General features: G+C 33.3%; 1 protein-coding gene across 3 annotated transcripts in view; it reads left to right on the forward strand.

The window, feature by feature from the left end:
- Positions 1 to 10,383, forward strand: part of NEGR1 (neuronal growth regulator 1) — a 941,547-nt gene that overhangs the window by 38,107 nt on the left and 893,057 nt on the right. The gene's annotated exons all lie outside the window — the stretch shown is intronic.

Raw genomic sequence — 10,383 nt, forward strand, 5'->3', positions numbered from 1 at the left:
ATATCCTAACACAAAGATCCATATAAATGTATGTCAGATATAAATTAGTCTGTGGTTCTTTTCAGTTTTAATAAGTTTGTCAAGACAAAAAATAGCTTAATTGTTCTGAATAGGAAAATAATTTCTTCTTGTTAGATTATTTGGAACAAGTAGCCAAAATAATAATATAACTACACATTAAAGGAATGATTACATATTTGATAAATATATGTGTTTGAAAAATGATTCCAGTTCTTTTACCATAGAAAGTCACTAGCTAATATTTGAATTATTTTTCCTTACTCTATGAATTTAAATACTAGAGTATTTACTCATTCATTCATTCATTCAATAGATACATGTTTATTGATCATACATATTTTCATAATAAAAAAAGAAAGATTAGAAAGACATGTTAGCTTTTCTAAAGTGTGTAAGTAACTTAAAAGAAAAAAATTATGTAACATTTCTGATTGTTATGCTATGTAAACATTCTTATGTATTGTCTTTGAGAAGATGAGAATTTCTCAGATATTTATCAAGAACTTTAATATTTATTTTTTTCTTAGAAAGATAAAACTTTCAGTAATAATGAGCTCTTTTATCATTAAATAAAATACTTGGTTCATTCTATAAGCACTTGAAGACCATTGCACTATAAAACATTCAGTGAGCACTATTTATATTATCATCATCTATATGTTTGCTTCGCATAAGAGAGTCTCTGAAATTTTTACATATTTATTTAACCTAGTTTAAGTCATGTATTAATTTGCATGAACATTTACCTAATTCCACTATCACTCATTCAGCTTCTGCAGAGGAAGGACCATGTTCATTTGGTTACCACTGTATCTTTAAATATCCTGGCATGTGGCCTACAACATAGTAAGCTTTCAATTAAATTTGTGAATGGATTATTTATACTTCATAAATTTGGAGAGTAAAGGCAAAAAGAGTGAAGACAATGTCATTCATACAACTAGAATATGGAAGAGATTGAATTTCTGTATGTTTGACTACAAATTTATAACTTTTGTACCATGCCTTGCTGACGCTCATTTTTTCAATCATTGACCAAAGACCTTTTTTAAAAAAAAAATACGGGAGATGACAAAATTTACCATTTATCATAGGGCAAGTTATTTTTAGGAATGCTCTATTTTGGAAAGGCTTTGTAAGATCCATGCTAATTTATTAAATAGGAGAGCAAGATGAAAGCATGTATTGCTATCTTTGTGTAACCTGGTATAACAATGCTTTCAGGTGATGTCATCACTTGCTTAAGACCTGCAACATGTGTTTCCTAACTGCTTTCCTTACTACTCTCCTGCCCTAGCCTCCAACAGTCTGTTCTCAACACAGCAGCCAAAATGTTGAACATTCAGTTTAAAATGGGTGAATCAGAAAACATCAATCCTCTACCCCAGTTTTTCCAGTGACTTTCCCTCTCATTAGGTGGAATATCTCAAGACCTTGAAATGGCTGACAAGGCCCTGTGTGATCTGAGTGACAAGACTTTTCTCATTTCATATCCTACACATCTGCCTCTTGTTTATGCCATCCACAACCAATCATGCTCCTGTGTTACCATTTTTATACTTGTTTCTTCCTCCTGAAATATCATTCCCGCAAGCATCTACATAGCTTCTTCCTCAATTCTGGTTTCTAGTCCAGAGACAACTTACCCACAGGCCTATCCAAACTAGGGCTGATCACCACCTAGCATGCTGCATTATTTACATATTTATTTGGTTACTGTTGGATGTGGAATATAAGCTCATGTGGAGAGGAATCTTTTACTGCTGTATTTCTGGCTCTTGGCAAAGAATCTGATACATAATAATTGAGCAGTGAGCATTCATTAAATGAATGAATAAATGAAGGGGTATTTAAGACAAAGTTTAATAGATATGCTCTCTCCTGATTCCTCTAGATACTGCAAACCATGTGCCTTCACAGCTGAAGAGAACATAAGAACTCAAAGCATCTGAGGCTTTCTAGCTTAATTACCTATAGAAGTATAAACACTGAAACTCAGTTAATGTGTAACTCATAAGCCAAATAAGGCATCATGACTGGGAAATATCTAAATCTCTCATCACTGTTTGACATCAAGCTACTGAACTAAAGTTTCTGATTCTCTTTTCTCAAAAATTAAATTGCACTAAACCTATTTCCAATGCACTTCTCCTTCATCCAGTTAATCAGTGAAAAGTATTTGTTAACATACTAGTACGTGAGCAAATAGTAAAATACTGTTTTACAGGAGAGTTTTGGAGACTAATTTAAGTACTTGCTTCAGATTAAAATCTTAATAATCAACAATTATTTTGTGTTTGCAATGAGTCAAAGAAAATAATGAGTTTCATGTTCAAGTCTAGAAGTAATAGGGTCTTGTGATATGTATTACATCTTTCACCGGAGGTAGAGAGGATGTCACTAATGGGACTGGAGTGGGGCTACCCTATTTCATGCCACTTTGTAATCGTGGACAAGAGTTTTGCTGTTTTTTTCCCCCCTAAACTTCTCTGTTTTCAATTCATTTATTTGTAGTGGAGATAGGGAGATACTAGTACCTGTTTTATTTCATGCCATGAGGATTAAATGAATTAATACAGCTAAAGTATTTAGAAGAATACACAGCTGAGAAAAGCTTGTTGTTAACTATTATCTGTCCTATATTTTCTTGCATATGATTTCTCTATGACACAATATTTCAAATATTTTGAATGTAGATTGATATGTAAGTTTAAAAAATAAAATTTGGATTAAAAATAAAACTAGATGGTTCAACTAGTGATATTTAACAGATTTCTCATCAAACTTTCAATGTTTTTAAGCCTTTTAATATGAATTATGCTTATATATATAAAATAAAATAATTCCCTATATACTACAACTGAGGTTTTATAGAATGAAGAATTATCATACTACTGTTATGTTCTGTTTTTTAAAAAAATGGCAGTGAATGTGGATGTAAGCACAGGTCCTTTTAATTTCGTTTTTGTCAGCATATAGTTCTTGGTCATCTGCTTTGTGATAAGCACTGTGTTAGCTATTTGAGTTATGAAATAAATAATACAGAATAACTGATATTAATAATTACTAAGGCACTCTAAGTCATTTGAAAACTTACTCCTGTACAATAAAGTCAATGACAAATGGATATTAAAATTTCTAAAGTGAAAAACGATCAGCATATTTCCCAAAGCTGTCAAACCCTCATGGAGAAGAAAATGCTTGAGCTGATTTTGAAACGAGTAAGAGTTCTTTAGGCAGGTCAGACGAAAAGCATTGTAAAATATGGATGTGTGGAATGGGAGTACAAACTTGCATATTACAGGGTGAATTAAAGTCACTGCATTTTTGTTGGGGGATGACTTGTGGAAGATCTGATCAGGAGGTACAATTTGAGCACTGGACTGGAACAAGCCACAAAGACATGTTGAAGATTTCTGTGCAATACAAATGGCAGCAGTTTGGGGTTCAATTTGTTGAGTATGAATTGTTTTAAATATGGGGCAAACTAGCCAAGATTGTTTTAGAGAACTAAGGCATGGAAACAGAAAGCAAAAAGCTGAAAGCAGATTTTTTTTTTTGCAAGCAGGCAACAGAGAAAACCAATTTAGCTTTATTGAATGGAATATTTTCTACAGAAGATAACTGTGATCTCATGGTAACAATGGAACTCAAATATTTCAAGGGAGGATACTATAACAAATACTAGTAAGAATATTAGGAGGTTAGTAAATAATTAATATTTTGATTTGTTATATAAACATCTAATTCACATGGCTTAATTATTTATCTGAATTTAGGAGTTAGTTTTTATAGTATATAATTTTATGTTAATTTTTTGAAACTTGGATTTATAGTTATGGTTAGCAATTTTATTCAAATGAATTATTGGGGAGATAAATACAGTTAGCTTGATTGGAAATATTCAATGTCTACATATAACAAAATATTATATGATAACACAGAAACATAATTTTTAAAAAATGAGTTGTTCATAATGTTATCCTGGTATATGTAGAGAATTTATACTGTTGAAATATTTCTTACTTAAATTTCTTTTTATTTTGTATTTAAAATTATGTATATTTTCTGATACTTTTAGTTTTTTAATTTCTTTGTTAGTTGACCTGATGAAGAATATTTCAGAGAATAAAATTTCCAAATGGTTTAAATTTCACAATTACTAAACAAAAAGCTAAGGCATTTGTAGCAGCCTAGACCTGGTAATCCTGTCAGTCATCCTGAACTGTATATTTTAAATATGAATAGGTAAGGAAATCATATGTTTATAGAAAGATGTTCTCTACCACATATTGCATGAAAACAAAACAAAATATGAATACCGAATAAAATAACCAATGAAACATAGAATTAACTTGGGATTAGGGACTTAATATGGTGTCCTGGAAAATCAGATTAGGTTGCTATACTTAGATAAATCTGAAGGATGAATCTTGGTTTCTCTATAAATCACCTATTAACCTAAAACAAAGAGAATTTAATTTCCAATTGAAATTTAATTAAAAACCTTGATAAGTGTACACTAGTAGCACATTCCTATTTATCCAAACTTTACATTATACAGAAATTAATATATTTATTTTTAGGACTAATTTGAAGTGCATTAAACAGGCACTATAAGTAATATATTTAAAGTTCTTAATTCTTATAATTAGGTAATGAGAGTTAATAATTATAGTAGATATAATCCAGTAAATTTATGCACATTACTTCATTTTTCTAGGTTGTTATAATTTTAATAAATTTGCTGTTTTTGTTTCTGTACTATTTATAGAAAAATAATTTAACTATTCATTTAAAATATATATACCCAGAATGAAGACTGCTTGTAGAAAAACAGGATCATATAGATTCTGCCACACGGTTTAGTGATAAAAACATTTAAGGCATTCTTAAAATTCTATGTAATTTACTATTTAATTCTTAATCACATTAAAAGAACACTATTTTTGCTTCTCACTTTCCCAAAAGTAAAAAAAAAAATTGAAGCCTAATGATTTTCCCCTTCTTTTTCTTTCTAATCTTTTAAAAAAATTTAACAACACAAATGTTTAATATCCGGAGGTCAAAGATGCATTTTGAACAGAGCTTTTTGGAGTTTTAAACTGTGTGGACTAGTTGGAGAAGGGGCTAAGGAAGGTGGGATGTGGAGAAAGGCAAGGTGACCAAAGTCACTTGGAGAAAAGCAAACTTTTTTTTTTGGAAAGGAGTATTTGTTTTTGCCCCTCAAAAAAGAAGCGTGTATTAGAGAAGGTTCTGGGAGTCCTTGGACAGTTGGTATATGAGATCATATTTAAGGGGCCCCCTTCCTGGTGAGATTCTTGCTTACTGGGACCTCAGAAACCATCCTGCCCTGTGAGCAGCGCTGTTACAGACCACAGGATTGTGAAATGCCTTCTGCCCTGAGAGTCTGTGTGATCCGCAGCTCTTCTGGAGATCTCCCTGTCCCTACCCAGGACAAGGACATCCTACCAGGGAGCTGAAGTAAATCTTTTTAGTTTAGCTTTCTAATTTCAATTGAAATGAAAAATATACCTTTATGGTTTACAAGTAATAATCTGAATGATTTGCATGACCTAACTTTATTAATAAAACTGAATCACAAAATACTAAAATATTATTGTAAATATGATTAGACCCATAGTTAATAAATGTTATTAAATTATTTAATGTATACAAATAATATTATTCATTTTTATTCTCTCCTTAATTTAAAACACAATAAATTGGGACATAGATTGTGGCATAAAAGGTTCAGCCACCACCTGTGGTGCTGGCATCCCATATGGGCACCAGTTCGAGTCCTGAATGCTCTACTTCAGATCTAGCTCCTTGCTGATGCAAATGGGAAAACAGTGGAGGATGACCCAAGTCCTATGGCCCCTGCATCCACATGGGAGACCAGGATGAGGCTCCTGGCACTTGGCTTTGGCCTGGCCCAACCCCAGATGTTGCAGTTATTTGGGGAATGAACCAGCAGATTAAAGATCTCTCTCTCTCTCTCTCTCTCTGGCACATAAGTGCCTGACAAACCTTGGTCTTTATTATTGATACAAGTATATTTTACTAATGATATCATGAATGAATGATCAGTACATAGCTGATATCAGCAAACCCATCAGAAGTCTTATTATATATGAATGCATGAAAGCTCTTACTTATAATATAGTCCTTAAATTAGTCAAGTGATATTTGTGCCCCAATTATGTGTTCTGAGACCTGGTGTAAGCTCAGTAAACAGACTAATCTCATCTCTGTCACTTAAGAATTATTAAAGTCTAGTCATAAAATAAAATATATATGTACATAATATATACATATATCCAATTAAGTTTGTCACATATGATTATTAATGAATGTTTCATAGTTTAATTTTTTCCATAATACATCAGATTTTTAGTACTTCAACTCATGGAGAAAACTAACATGTTGAAATAGCTTATTTTTAAAGGAATTACATTCAAGAGGATAATTATTTAATTTGTAGTTAGTTTTAATAATATATGAGTGACATCAAGAATAATAATTCAGGTAACATGAAGAATTTTTATAATGATTGCAAGTTCAAAATTATATTACTTGTCATAACTTCCACATTAATAGTTGATATTATAAAGTATATTACTATCCCTCCTATCCTCAAAAAAGGATAAAAGTATTTGTATAGAAGTTGTCATTGTCATCATCAACATTACCACCACCATCATCAAATAAGTCCAAACTCTATCCTCACATTGTCTCTCTCATGTAGGCATAGTTATTAAATTCATTAACAGAGAAATTGGGACAGAATGAGTCTATTAAGTTTGTCTACTTTCATAAACTTGCAATGGAGCTGCAACTGAAATCTAACTTCAGAATTTGCATTAAACAATCACTGCTGTTCTACCTCTCTTATAAAATTGTTTAATTTTGGATAATATGGACATAGAGGAATATTGGGATCCATTGAATTTTCATTTAACTCCCTTTGAAACTTTTCATTATTTCACTTAAAGATCTGAAAAATTAGTGGAAAAGTAAAATAGATGCATGTTTCTAACTGTAGAGTATTTGTAAACATTCATTTCACAGATCACTTCACATTATCATTAGATTTACATTGCAGATTTAGGGTTTATTATAATTACTAGCTATTAGTTGATTCAATAGTTTTTTTTAAAAATATTTATTTTATTTATTTGAAAGACAGAGTTACAGAGAGAGGTAGAGACAGAGAGAGAGAGGTCTTCCATCCGATGGTTCACTCACCAGATGGCTGCAACTGCCAGAGCTGAGCCGATCCAAAGCCAGGAGCCAGGAGCTTCTTCCAGGTCTCCCACGTGTGCAGGGGCCCAAGGACTTGGGCCATCTTCTACTGCTTTTCTAGGCCATAGCAGAGAGCTGGTTTGAAAGAGGAGCAGCAGACTAGAATCAGTGGCCATATGGTGGCCAAGTGGGATGCTGGTGCTTCAGGCCAGGGCTTTAACCTGCTGCGTCACAGCACTGTCCCCTCAATAGTTTTATACAGATATTAATTCATATAAAATCTGAGTCATGTCAAATCTGTACTGTCATTTTTTATGATGAAAGTGATTTCTAATCTGGGTGGTAACAGATTTCTAACCTAAGCAAGGTAACAGCTCAGGAAAAATGTATTTCAAATACTTAAAATACCTGGAGCATCACTGTAGCTTTGTGATCCTGCAGGTATTTTCTACTGATATTTAATCATTGCATGATTTCAGCATCTTTCTCAACAAAATATCTAGGCAGCTGTGAGTTATTGATCAGAGTTAACTGTGTTAGAAGGACAGTTCTTGTGGATTGTCTCATACAATTTACAGGGCATGAATAGTGGGTTCATGGTCCTCACATTATCATAGGTCAAAAGAAAAATATTTTTCTAAAGTTTTCTAATTTAGTTGAAACTAAATTAGTTTCCTTATATCTATGTGCAAAGGGAATAGCAGGTATCCAGAAATAGGAGTTCTATCACTTTGAATATTTACTGCTTTTGAACATTTTATATTGTTTATAGCCCATGTCTCTTCTGTTGAGGAACAGTGTTTTTTTTCTTTTCTTTATACTATTTGTTGAACTCTTTTCCTTAGTGTTGGGTTAACTTTAAGATCATTAAATAAACTGAAAGTCGATCTTGGGGCTGGCACCATGGTGCAGTAGGTTAATCCTCTACCTGCAACGCCAGCATCCCATATGGGCGCTGGTTCTAGTCCCGGCTACCCCTCTTCCAATCCAGCTCTCTGCTATGGCCTGGGAAAGCAGTGGAAGATGGCCCAAGTCCTTGGGCCCCTGCACCCACATGGGATACTGGGAAAGAGGCATCTGGCTCCTGGCTCCTGGCTTCGGATTGGCGCAGCTTCGGCCATTGTGGCCAATTAGGAGTGAACTAACGGAAAGAAGACCTTTCTTTCTGTCTCTCCCTCTCACTGTCTTAGCTCTACCTCTAAAATAAATAAATAAAAAAATCTTTTTTTAAAAAGTAGATCTTTGTAAAAATTAAGAATGAGAATGGGAGAGGGAGGAGAAAGAAGTGTGGGAGCATGAGCAGGATGGAAGGAAGCAGCACCATGTTCCTAAATCTGTATATATGAAATGCATGAAACTTGTATAACTTAAATAAAATTATTAGAAGTTTTATTTTTAATTATTTATTATATGGTAGAGAGACAGAGACAGAGATAGAGATTAACTATCCATTGGTTCATTTACCAAATGACTGCGACAGCAAGGACAGTTTGCTATTTGAATTTAAAAAATTCAAATAATCTCCTGGACTTAGTGTTTTCCATTTATCAAGCAAACAAGGGGAGTTTTATTTTCTAAAGTTGTAGATTGTAGAGGGAAGAAATAAGACTTTACTCATTATTTTTTTAAGTTTTTCTGATATCCCTTCTAACACAAACTATTTTGGATACCACTTCAAGCACACAGTAATGGAAGGCTATGGGAAAAAATTTAGATAAAGTCTATCTCTAACTTATGTTGTCTTTCTTAATATGTTTTCATCCTTTTATTTGGGTACCATAGTTTTCAGTGAATGGAAATTAATTTCACATTAAATTGCCTTTTCAGATTTTAATTTCACAATACTACATGGTTAACCAAATCAATAGATATTCTTTGAAAAGTAAAATTAAGTGTCATAAAAATATGATAAACAAATAATTTGGTTGAAACACCTAAAAGTTTGTTTACCTCATTTTTTCTAGATTAAAAATATCAGGGTAATTTTAATTGTTTTTATAACTAATTCTAAAGAATAATAATGACTGAACATATTTTGATAGTTAATTATTGAAGACACTATTCTGTTTTCAATGTTCAATGTTTTCATTTGCAGTTTGAGATACCTAAGGATAGAGCATCTTTGATTGGGGGGAAAAATGCTTATGTTCTCCTCATATCAAAACTTTAATTTAGGGGTTGACTTTGTGCCATAGCAGATAGAATCACAACCTGGGACACGGACATTCCGCATGGGTGCTGGTTCATGTCCTGGCTGCTCCACTCCCAATTCAGCTCCCTGCTAATGACCTGGGAAAACAGTGGAAGATGGCCCAAGTGCTTGGGCCCCCGCACCCATGTGGGAGACCTGAAAGAAGCTCCTGGCTTCAGCCTAACTCAGATCTGGCTATTGTGGCCACATAGGGAGTGAATGGAAGGTCTCTCCCTTTCTCTCTGTAACTTTGACTTTGAAATAAATGAAAAGTCTTAAAAAATTTATATTCTGTGCCGGAGAGTGAATGGTTGATGTTCATTTCTTTCAGTTTATTGTTTGCTTTTTTTTTCTTAGTTGAGAAATAGAGTAATTATTCTTGAATGGATGACTTCCTGGATCTGAAAGGCCCCATGAAGTCAGATTTCTCTTAACAGTTTGGAAGACTCTAGTGTAGAAAGTGAGATGCATGAGCAATTCTCTGGAAGGAGAATGCGATGCAGCACTGGGGAAAAGCACTTTACTACAGTGTGTCTTTTTTCTCTAACAGTCTGATCACCAACCTCCAGGATATGTAGTACACTGGAAAGTTTGTTGTGTTCTACAGTTTTTTGTTTCCTTCTCTATTTTTGGTAATTTAAATTCACCTTTTATTAACTTATTGATTTTGTGTAAGTTTTGAAAAAACGGTCGCAGCATGAAGTTCTTTGGGAAGAGTGGCACATGTAGGCCCATGAGTGATAAATGATAGATTTATCTTAACAATCAAGATGAAATGCAATAGGATTGCATTATAAAAGGAAAGAGAACTGTGGAGCCCAAGGGTCTCCCTCACAAGTCACATTGCTTGATCACTAGTGTCAGATGCAACTTGACATGACTCCCTCAGAGGAGATCTGTACTGACATCCCTGAGTCAAGTAG

This window comes from Oryctolagus cuniculus, chromosome 7, assembly GCF_964237555.1.
Source record: "Oryctolagus cuniculus chromosome 7, mOryCun1.1, whole genome shotgun sequence".
Classification (NCBI taxonomy): Eukaryota; Metazoa; Chordata; class Mammalia; order Lagomorpha; family Leporidae; genus Oryctolagus; species Oryctolagus cuniculus.